Raw genomic sequence first — 12,681 nt, forward strand, 5'->3', positions numbered from 1 at the left:
CGTATCCTTCACCGCCTGCCTTTTTAATTTATTGAGTCTAACTTATCACCCGGCTTGGTACCGTCAATTGTTGCATGCTTTATAAGAACCCAATTCCGCAGGATCTATAATTTTTCTTACAGGGCATTTCTAATGTTTACCTGGCAAGCTACACATCTTGCGAAAAATGTTTATGGACATTAAAAACACACAAAACAACAAATATCAAAAAAAGAAAATCTCCCTTTTGGCTTATCACATTCGAAAAAAAAAACTCTCAAAATACCCGTTTACGTAATTTTCTTTATTGTCTCCTTTCTAAAATTCTAACTTATTTCTAGGCCAACCATCCGTCTCAAGTAACGTTTCATTTTATTTTCCTATGACTTGTTTCTTTCCATTTTAATGTATCTAACTGAATTCCTGCCGTTAAAATACAATAACAGTATACATGTATTGAAGACAATTTACAATATTCATTCACCATGAAAACATTTTAAAAAAAAACACATTTATACATTTAACTATGATTTCCATTTAATTTTCAATTATAACTTTTTTACGAAATTTTTTTCTGTTAAAACAACAATAACAATGTCAACAAAATTGTCCCTTTAAAAAAAAAAATCCCAAAACATGGACAGCTGTAAAGTTCAACTGTGGACACAAAATACCTTTTCAATTAAAGTGCATTCATAAGCAGTTTTAAAAAGCATATGCGACTTTTTGAAAATTCTTTTGATTGACAGCTAAGATTCAATAATTCGTCCAAAACAATTGCACACTGACACATTTTTATAACTGACACTGATTCGAATTTTAAAAACAATAAGGGATGACCCCACTTTCTCTACTTGTGTGTATGTGTGTATTTTTAGAACAAAACAATTATTTTATCAATGAATTTTTGGCCGAATGTCATAGTATTTTATTATGTTTTACTCTAAAGTATCTTATAACCTTCGTATATATGTTTCCATGTGTTTTTGTTTTTATTCTAATTGTTTTTTTCTTTGCGGCATATCGAGATTTTTTCTTGTGAGAATGTATACTTTTTCCATTGTGTGTATGTGTATATTTCTTCTAGCTTTTTTTACACTGTGCGTATGTGTGTGTACGTGTCTTTCTTTACTTATTGTACGATTTCGTCTAGCATTTTCCCCTTTGTTTGATTCGATAAAAGGTCTGATGTTTTAGTTGTCATCCTAAAAACACTAAATTTTGGTGATGTTTGCTTAGTTTTTGTCTCATGAGTTTTCCTATCTATTTGCCACTTGGCAGAATTAGGCACACGGTTGGTTTTTATGTGGAGAAATCCAGCCCCCTAAAATGCGACACTCTGGATAGGAAAAAAATTGCCTCAGTCCTGAAGGGTTTCACTTTCACTGATTGAGGACAGACAAGGTGACATGTTGCATCAGGCCATATACTACACTGCAATCTTGTCCCGATGGCCAAGAAACATCAAATTTAATTCATATCTAATATATTGCTAGTTTTAAATGATAGACAGTGCTAATATTGAGTGCCATAAAATCTGGAAACTTGAAAACTGAGATAAGATTAATCATACGTGACTTAATGACTAGTATTTTATTTAATTAACTGGAATGTTTATTGTAATGAGTATTATTTATTCATTTCTTTATTGCCGACTATTATCCTCATCTTTTAATTGTTGTTTCATGACGTTTCGGCCAATTATTCCTCTGCCCTTCGTCAGGTGCCAACTCCGAATCCCCTAAATGCATTCTCAGCACTTACTGCCTTCCATAGTTGTTTCACGTCTCACCGCGTTTTGGAAAGAGACGTTGAATCTACGGTTTCAGGTGAGCATTGCCTGAAGATAGCGGTTTCAATCCTACCCAAAGCCGGTCGGAGGCTTAGTTGGCCAAAACGTGGTGAGACGACAACAACTATGGAAGGCAGTAATTGCTGAGTATACAGTTAGGCGATTCGGAGGTCTTATCCCGTCGCGGTTACCATCTGACGAAGGCCAGAAGTATAGTTGGCCGAAACGTCGTGAAACAACAGCTAAAAGATGGGGATAATAGTCCGCAATAAATAAATGAATAAATAATACTCATCTCAATAAACATTCCAATTAATTAAATAATGTAAACAAATATATTTTTGTCTTTTAATTGAATTCAGATCCCCTCAAAACTAACTGTACAAAAAATGAGAGATTTGAATCAATGCCTTTCCCCGTACTCGAATTTTCGTTAAATAGCATGAAAAACTATATTGACCCCCACCCCAATTTTCCTGTTTCAAAATTGAAAAACTATTCAAAATATCTGTTTTTATACGTTTTTGCGGATATATTTTCAGAGTGTTTACCAAATCCATCCAAACAAAAAAAAGAAAGGAGAAAACTTTGTCGAAGAAAGTTTCTCCGAATGTAATACTATTTATTAATTCATTTACTGCGGACTATCATCCTCATTTTTTTATTTGTTATTTCACGACGTTTCGGCCAACTATTCCTCTGGCCTTCGTCAGGTGGTAACCGTGACGGGATAGGAATTCCGAATCTCCAAGCTGGAATCTCAGTAATTACTGCCATAGTTGTTTCTATCTACAATGCCTCCCCACGGGACAGAGTTAGACACCAGGGTCGTTTTTTAATGTGGAGAAAAGGAACAAAAAATAAAAAGTGTTTCAATCGTGAAGGATTTCTCCTCTACTAACAGAGAACAAGAAATTGAGGTGTAGCATCTGAGTAACAGATATTACTCTTTGATCTTGACCCAAAGGCCAAGCATAGTTGTTTTTTGTCTCCCAACTATGGAGAGCAGTAATTGCTGAGAATGCAGTTCGAAGATTCGGTGTTTCTATCCCGTAGCGGTTACCACCCGACGAAGGCCAGGGGAATAGTTGGCCGAAACGTCATGAAACAACTACTAAAAAATGAGGATAATAATCCGCAATAAATAAATGACTGATATTTTAAAAACAAATCGTAATGTAAAATGGCAAAATTATTGCTTTCAGTTTTTCTTGCTAACTTTTATTTATGCGTTTTATTACATGGAGTTGTTTTTATTTTTAGTTATTTTTATTTATTTATTATTTTTTATTTATTTATTATTTTTTTTTTTTTGCTCCGGATTTTATCACACAAACACACACACACACACACACACACACACTGTCTGTCTGTCTATCTGTCTGTCTCTCTCTCTCTCTCTCTCTCTCAGTCTCTCTCTCTATCTCGCGTTCTTTCTATCTCTCTTTTACGCCCTCTCTCTCTCTCTCTTTATATATATATATGTATATGTATATATATATATATATATATATATATATATAACAGCTATACACTGATTATATATATATACAATATATAACAACAGCTAAAAAATATATACAATATATAACAACAGCTAAAAAAAGTATATATATATATATATATATAATTATTTACGATAATAATATTATTTACTATAATAATCATTAAATTCCTACAGCTACTAGTGTTTCATCCTTTCGAGAATCATCAGTGCAGGGTTTTAAGATTAACACGAGTCGCTAGATTCGAACCCGGCGACAGAAGGCATCCTTGGCTTCATTAGCAAGAACCTTATTTATTCAGCTTCCGTTAACTGCGAGAAATGCTGTTGAATTTTAAGTATTTATTTTTTTAAATGCTTTTTATACGTCTGCCAGAGTAATCTAATCATTACATAATGATGTGCGCATGAGAGCTAAATTGACCGACTTTTAATTCAACTAAAATTGTTCCACGATAAGAAAAGAATTTCTTAAAGGGACTTACATAATTTTTTACTATAATAATTATTATATACCTACAGACACTAGTGTTTCATCCTTTCGGATTTCCTATAATAATTAATGTGTATATATATATATATATATATATATATATATATATATATATATATATATATATATATATATATATATATATATATAATTATTGTATAGCTGTTGTTTTTTATAAAGGGAGTCACACCTCATCAAACCCAAAAAGCCGCTCGAAGATAACGCTTAATGAGTGTGCGCTGGTTAGTGAGAAAACAGCTCGATGATTGTTACTGATGGCAATTTAGTAGAATTTGATTATTTAATGGAGCGGCTCAACAAGAACTTGTTTACATTGGACTTGAAGACGATCATGTTGTAGGAAAACGGGCAAGTGGAACAGAGTTCCAGAGGCGGTCAGTTCTAGTAAAAAAGCTTTGTTCATGGAATCGATGTTTAGATATAGACATGCATAAAGAGAGGGGAAAATTTTTGATAGTGGTTGCAGCTAGTCGAGTGGCTTTTAGAAAGTTTGGCAGACGCTTGACATAAAAATAACGATAAATCAAAGACAGGCTTGCAGCTTCTCTTTTGTAAAGTTGCAAGGAGTAAAGGCCTCCCCTATTAGGTTTCGACGCCGGTTTGGAACTCTATCCTGACAAGATACGCTGTTCCGTACACCCCCTTCCTCTTCAGATGTGGCAATAGGACTTCATTTTGTGACGTATACGGTCCTTGTACAAGTAAATGATTGTGTTGGGTGTGAGATACTTTCTGGAATGATTTATTGGCGTAACCCTTTTTTTCCCCCAGTAACCTTAGCAACAGATTTGATTGCTTAGATGTTAATCCAATGAAAATTAGGTTTTTGCAGATTAGTGCTTATGACGATACAAGCTTTATTATTGTATGATTTCCTATATTTCTATAAACATTATTGGCTACATTTGTGCATACAGATTTGAACTGTATTGGAGGGGGGGGATCCAACGTCCTCACATCCAAATTAAAAAAAAAGAAAAGAATTAGTACATTTGCATTTGAAGCAAGTTTAGACTAGTGACTTCATGAAGTTATATTTCGAAAGAAATAACAACTGAAACATTATGCACATATGTAGACAATCAAGATTGCATAAATAAATAAGATAATGCAAGAATATATACGTACATATTAATAGAGAGAGAGAGAGAGAGAGAGAAACAGACAGACAGCCAGACAGACAGACGCACAGAGAGCGAGAGAGAGAGAGAAATAGGGGGCAATATAAAAAGCTGAAGAGAGATAAATGCGAGAGGATATATATATATATATATATATATATATATATATATATATATATATATATATATATATATATATATATATATATAGACGCGTGTGCATACCCAGTTGTTAGAGAGGACATGAATCCAAGCGGATCAGCAACAGCTGTGAACAGATGTTTTTTTTCTACACTCGAAGCCGAGAAGAAAAAAAAGAGCGAAGAGGGCGTTTGCGATTTAAGTAACGTCGCGTGCCCGTCGCTCTTCAGCATTGCTCTTTTCATGAAGACAACCCACCGGGAAATCCAACACCGACCCGCGGAAGCGTTCTCATCCGAGGTGCGAGAATAAACATCCCCGTCCCCGCTTTTTCCCCTGTTGTCTCTTTCACTTTTCCTTCTCTCTCTCTATCTTTCCATTTTTCTCTTTTTTCTTTCTTTTTTTTATTTATTTATTTATTTTTTTTTTTTTTTGCCTATTTACAGCTGCTCTACTGCAAGTGCCTGGTTTACCCTTAGTTTCTACGTCTTTCAGTGTTTTATGGGTTTTCTGTTTACGTCTTCTTTAAATGTAGCTGCGCTTGTGTTGTTCCTTTAGGTATCGTTTGCTCGTCGCTCTCTCAGTCTGTCACACTAAACTTTGCTTGGATATTTTGTAGAGGAAACATCTATACTATTAGTAAAATTCTAAATGTTTATTTATTTATTTATGCGTGTGTTTGTATATATACCAATAAAACTTTCGGACGGGTGCACCGAATGGAAAAATTAATGTATTTCATGAATGGTGTGAGTCTCTAGATTGTCCTTATCTATATATGGTTCGTATCAAACAACGCCGAGTTACACAAAAAGGCCGAAATTAGGATTTTTGTGCTTTTTCGTTACACTGTCGAAGAGGTTACCTGCTCATTTCAACGGAATTTGGCACTGTCTGTATACAGTTGCGGTAACATCTTTCGGCGTACGGGCAAAACTTCTGGCGTAATGGATACCACGGCTGACTACGAATCAGAAGATTCCAGGTTCGAATCCTGGCAAGTTTGTGATAATTTTAAACATCATTTTATCCAATGTTTACCCGTTATCCTTACCCTTAGGATATTTTTGCTTTTTCAGTGATTTTTTTTTTTTTTGTATGTATCTTTGTGTGTGGGGGGGGGGATTTCCCATACTACGAGTTCACAAGTTAAACGTTGATGGTAAGACGATGTTGAGTGTACTCGATTGTGTGTTAGACTCGGCGTTGTGTGTGTCGACGCGGAGCAGCCCCTAGTATTAAATACTGAAAAAAGCAGACAAATTCTTGATTTTAATTTAAAAAAAATCAACAACAATTGTTTGATTACGTAATTAAAAAAACTAATTAAAAAATATGTTTTGTAAACAAAAAGAAAAAAGAAGCCCCTTATGCTTCCGAAATGCGCCCGCTCGTTCAGCTTTATCTGGGAGTCTTGTATAGTCATTCATCCAGTTAGGATTCGGTTGTACATAATGCAGGATAAACGCCACTTTGGCACTCATCGCGGAATACTTAAGTGACCTTGCCAGGTAATACCGACGGGACCGTTCTCAAATGATTTTGTCCTCTTAGAGTGTTCTTTCAGAAAGCCTGAAACGTTAAACTGAAGTGAGATACATGCGAGAGGATATATATATATATATATATATATATATATATATATATATATATATATATATATATATATATAACACGGAAATTACATAATTGTCGATGCAATAATTTATTTCAACCTTATGGAATTTTCAAGCATCTAAACTAGACAATTACATTTTTGATACTGAAATAAAGAAAGAAAAAGAATCGGGCCCGACCGTCAAAAAACAGAGGGGGTGGTAGTAGCAATCCACTTAATTGGTTTTTGACGGTCGGGGCCCGATTCTTTTTCTTTATTTATTTCAGTATCAAAAATGTAATTGTCTAGTTTAGATGCTTGAAAATGTCATAAGGTTGAAATAAATTTTTGCATCGACAATTATGTAATTTCCGTGTTATATTTTTATGTTATTGCTCTGTTTACCACATTGAGCTCTCATACCCGGATTTCCTCCTGGAATTATTCCATTATAACACTATATATATATATATATATATATATATATATATATATATATATATATATATATATATATATATATTAGCTTGTTAAAAATTGGGATGCAGATAACAAAACCCGGGTAACGTCTGAAACCAATAAAACCAGTTGATCATTTTTTTTTTTAATGAAAAAGAAAACGGTCTCAAAGCTTTTTCATTTTTAGACAACTTTGGAATCTGCTTTCTAAAGATTTTTTCCCAGAATACAAATACTTCGTCTTTTCAAGGTGAGTACTGATACTACTAAACACAAGCTTCTCTCCTTTCATCATAATTTCTCTGATCCTCACCACGCCCTAATTGAAATGAATGGCTCTAGACCTGGGGAACCCCCGTGTCTTTACAAGTTTCTGGAACTGACTTTCATTCCTGATCTGAAATGGAACACATACATCACATCGGTTGTCAAGGTCGCTGGAGAGATGTTTGGATCACTCTACCGCTCCAGTTAGTATCTCACTGTCGACGGAACCCTCTATCTTTATAAGAGCCAAGTGCACCCTACAATGGAGTACTGTTGCCACATCTGGGCAGGAGCTGCTCGGCATCACCTATGGTGCCTTGGTAGAGTTCAAACCCCGGTTTGAACTCTAGCAGGTGATGCCCTTTTTTTCTTCGCTCCAAACTCTTTCTCTCAAAAGAGACGTTGCGAGCCTGTCTCTTCTCTATCGCTATTTTCATGATAAGTGCTCGTCTGAACTCCAATCCATGGTCTCCCTTGCCAACCTTTCACAACAAAAACGCTCAACTAGCTAAAACAACTATATATGATTTCCCCACTCTCTATCTGTGTCTAAATGTAAACGCAGATTCCATGAACAAAGCTTCTTTCCCAGAACTTCCCGCCTTTGGAACACTGTTCTGCTGGTATGCTTCGCGGCTAAATACAACATGGTAGCATTCAAATCTAATGTAAACAAGTTCCTGTCTAGTTGTCTTATAAATAATCAAATTTCACTCAATATACACAATAAACGATTACTTCATTACCACCTTACATTAATTAACCCTTATCCGCGAGTGGCCTTCGGGCCTTGATAAGTGGTGACCCCGAAGTAATTAAAAAAAATATTCATGTACAGTACGAAGTCATATCGTTGATCTACTTTTGTGAAAACCGTCTTTATATTCATCGAGTTCATATTAGGTTTTACACTATACATTTTAAACGTATGTTCATGATTTTTGGAAATATTTTCTATTAGTCAAAGGTAGTTTAATATTCCATATTCTCTAGAGGGTTTCACACAGGTCAAAAGTGGCTGCTGGTGTTCTCTGTAGTTTAAGTGACAACAAGGTTTCTCTGATTTGCAGTAATCTCAAACTGTTTTAATAACAATTGCAATTGATTTTGTGTTATCGCAACAGTCGTGTACTACAAATTTCATACTAGCTACAACCGTTAGTTCTCTCTGATATTTGCGTGGCAATAAACCTACCATCACTCTCCGTACCCCTTACATCGGTGGTTCCCAACCTATTTTGGGCCATGCCCCACCTAGGCATTTCTAAAATCCTGATGCCTCTCCTTTGTGATATTTAATTTTTGTAGTAGTAGTAGTAGTAGTAGTACTACTTGCATATATATATATACACACATGCGTACAGAAGCAGCAGCAGTAGTAGTAGTAATAGCAGAACTACTACTACTACTACAACTACTACTTCTACTACTTGCATATATATATATATATATATATATATATATATATATATCCCCTTAATACAAAGATTCACTATGGAACAATTCACTGCTAATATAATAATAATAATAATAATAGTAATAATAGTAATAATAATAATAATAAAATAATAATAATAATAATAGCAATAATAATAATAAAAATAATAATAATAATAATAAAAATAATAATAATAAAAATAATAATAATAATAAAAATAATAGTAATAATAATAGCAATAATAATAATAATAATAATAATAATAGTAATAATAATAATAATAATAATAATAATAATAATAATAATAATAATAATAATAATAATAATGAAAAAATAAATAACTCATTCTCAAATTGCCCTATAGTTTTTGGTATAGTAAGCCCAAGGGTGCACGCCCTGCCCATGCCCCACCAAAATATTGCCATGCCCCACCGGTGGGGCATCCGCCCCACGTTGGGAATGACTGCTTTACATGGAGGTCTGCGTTGTGCTCTCCCTCTTCTGTCTTTTTTATCTTTTGTTATCTTTTATAAATACTTCTTGTGGTATCAACCAAACTGGTTCCGTCAGTTTATAAAAATTTCGTTTAGTTTTATTTCCTTTTTTTATGTGATGACTAGCTGTGCTTACACTTTTGCAATATAAAATAAATGTATTGGAGGGTTTATTCGCATACTGTTTAAGAAACACCAAACATCCTAAGTTGTTATGATTTTCCTGAAAGTTAACCATATGTTGGATTTTTGGAAGCAAAGAACATAGTCATCTCCATCGCTGAAATTCAAACAGCGAAATAAAATCCGATAGCTTAAAGGGAAATAACTCATAGATTGAATAAAAATTAACTTCCAACGTTTACCCCAGCAGGAACGTAGATGAACTTAACATTTATACATAGCCCCAAGGGAAATAATTCATAGGTTAAATGAAAATCTACTTTTATTTTAAAAACGCAGCTGATGTTGGTTATACTAATAATTAAAATAAAATTAAATGTAAATTAAATTTTAAATAAATTAAATTATATGCAAATTAAATTAGAAATAAATTAAAATAAATTAAATTAAATTAGAAAAGAATTAAATAAATCAACTTTGTATATTTATAATTAGAATACTTTAAATCATTCTATTATTAATTTCCGTTAAAATTTAGAACTAATTATTAAAAAAGATTTTCTTTAATCTAATATGCAAATGAGATAACTACTAGAAAGTAAATTCTTTTTATTAAATAGTATATATACATATATAGAAATTTTGCATGGATAAATGTATATAAGAGTCCGTTTTCAGTATTAGAATCTATTGGAGAAACAGTACACCTTTTGTATATATTAATCCATTTGTAAATAAACTAACAAACAAACAAACGGACAGGAATGCAACTGTATTATAATATATGTCCTGTCTATATTGTTGTTTTATTTTTATCCCATTTGACAAGAGCTAGTATTCGTGGCTTATGTTGGTTGGTTTCCACTTTCTAAGCAGTTGTTAAATATTTCAGCTGTTTCTCCAGTGTTCCTCGTTATATAGTCTCAGTTTCCTTCTTGATTCGTATATTTCCTAGTCCTGTGGCTATTTTTCCGAGATTTTTAGATGCTTGTAAGATTATTGATATTATATTGACATTCTTCATGTTTTATGTCTGTGGCAGTTCCCTGTATTGTGCATTTTTTTATTACGTTTTCACCCCCCAAACAAAGAACAGCGCTACTTTGATGTAGTAATTTTTGACTGGGGGTATATTTGATAGGTCTCCTCTACAAAATATCCAATTAAAATTTACTATCAGGGACATAAGTTGCAGGGATACTATATATGGAATTGAGCAACAAGATGTCCGTTCACATTACACTTGAACTTCTGCATGTCAGTACAGTTATTTTCTCATTAATTATTACGACATACGGCCTTCTTTGTAGATGGAATTATTTGTTTATATCTTCATAAAACCAGGGCGTTTTGTTGTTTTCGTTAATCAACATTGTCTCCAATTTTTCCCGCATTACTTGTCTTTATATTCAAAATGCATCGTAGTTTACTGCTTTCACCACGCAATCGTGTCTGCTCGTGTATTCTTTTCGTGCTAGTTTGCTATTTCTTATGTGATTTACCGTTTCGTCTTTTGGTTTACAGAGTTTACATTTAATTTTTTTCACGGCTTTTGTCTATTTGAACTTTAATTCAGTTAGTTCTAATAGCATGGTTATGGGCAGCTGTCATTGGTGATTGCGTTTCTCTGTTTAAGTGCTATTTTCGTATTCATGTTCAGATGTTTACGTGGGTCTCTTCCTTTTTCAATCTCATGAAGTGTCCCTGTAGCGGTTTCACTTCCTAAAGTGCGTGGCTAATTTACGCATTAGCAAGTGGTTTGTTGTTGTTGTTGTTGTTGTTGTTGTTGTTGTTTCATGTGTAATAGTAAATCGATCTTAACGCGAATATCTTCAAAATGTCAAAATCTCGAAGAAAATATAACGCTTGCTATATTTTTTCTTACTGAAGCCTGTCGACGTCATGGGTCTAACCCCTACTTGTCTGCAAATAAAATCATTCGGACGCCGATGTTAATTAATCAGTTCTATTACAAAGCTATGAACAGTCACAATTGCATCACGTTACTTTCGTGCCCGTGTGAAGAGAAGAAGTGAGATAAATAGACGGATAACTTGCCCCGCTATATCATTTTTTGCTTAAAGTCACACCAGACTAGAACCAGAAAATCTCGGCCGGAAATCACATGATTTCAGCGATTTCCTTTCTGTGATCGCATCGAACATTTAAATATCATCACAACTTTTCTATTCAAACAACGGCTCCTGTTATATAATAGTTATTATGCTTTATTCTCGAATCTCGTAAAGCAGTTTATCCTATTTGTTTTTCAACCGGAAAATAGCTGGTCAAAATCGAAAGTCATAAGTCGACTTAATGTGTGCCCTCCACACATACGCAAATATACATTCATACGTTAAACTGTTTATTTTCAAAGCTTGGATGGTAACGAATAACACCGAAGAGACAAATGTTCTGGTTTCGATTCTAGTTGATGGCACGTATCTTTCCCCTTTTGAAATCACTACAATATATTGGGTACAATATAATAATCAATGGAATATTGGCTTTATAGTTGTAAATGCAGAATTTACATAAATTAAAATATCATATTAAAACTAATTTTACGACCTGGCAATGCTGGGTATCCTGTTAATGTCCGATCAAAATGGTATGACTAGTATGTATATAAGAGTAAAAATTTCCCTTACTCTCTATCTAAAACTAAACGTAAATTCCTTAGGGATATTATCTTTCTTGGAACTCTCCGTTTATGGAACAAGATACCGTGGAGCTGCTTCCCGGCTGACTATAATTTGATCTTATTTAGGTCCGTTGTAAATAAAGCTTTTGTTGATCTGACCTCTTGGATAACAAGCCCCCCCCCAAACATCATTGAGTTGTCAAACCATTTGCCTAGCATTTATTAACCTCATCATTGAATTGCATCCCGTCCTTGATAATTGATGAATTTTAAGTAAAAACTGATATAATACTTTTTACATAAATATTGAGATAAAAAAAAAACGCGAAAGAAAATTAATAAAGTCGGAATAAATAATTAAATGTGTGAATATTGTAAGAAACCGAAACAAAAACGTTCAAAAATGATCTTTGATTAGGGGCAGTGGTTTATATCTGTTACCAGGCGGGGTTAAACAATGCTGGGGGGTGGAAGTTTATAGTTAAACAAATTTACTGTATGTAATTCCTTAGGGTTTTTTTTTATATATACGAAAACTCCAAACACGACCCTTCCTCTCCCTCTCTGTCCCCCTCTCTCTTTCTTTCTTTCTCGCCCCCTCTTTCACT

The sequence above is a fragment of the Euprymna scolopes genome, chromosome 29, assembly GCF_053919585.1.
Source record: "Euprymna scolopes isolate OS-2025 chromosome 29, ASM5391958v1, whole genome shotgun sequence".
Lineage (NCBI taxonomy): Eukaryota > Metazoa > Mollusca > Cephalopoda > Sepiida > Sepiolidae > Euprymna > Euprymna scolopes.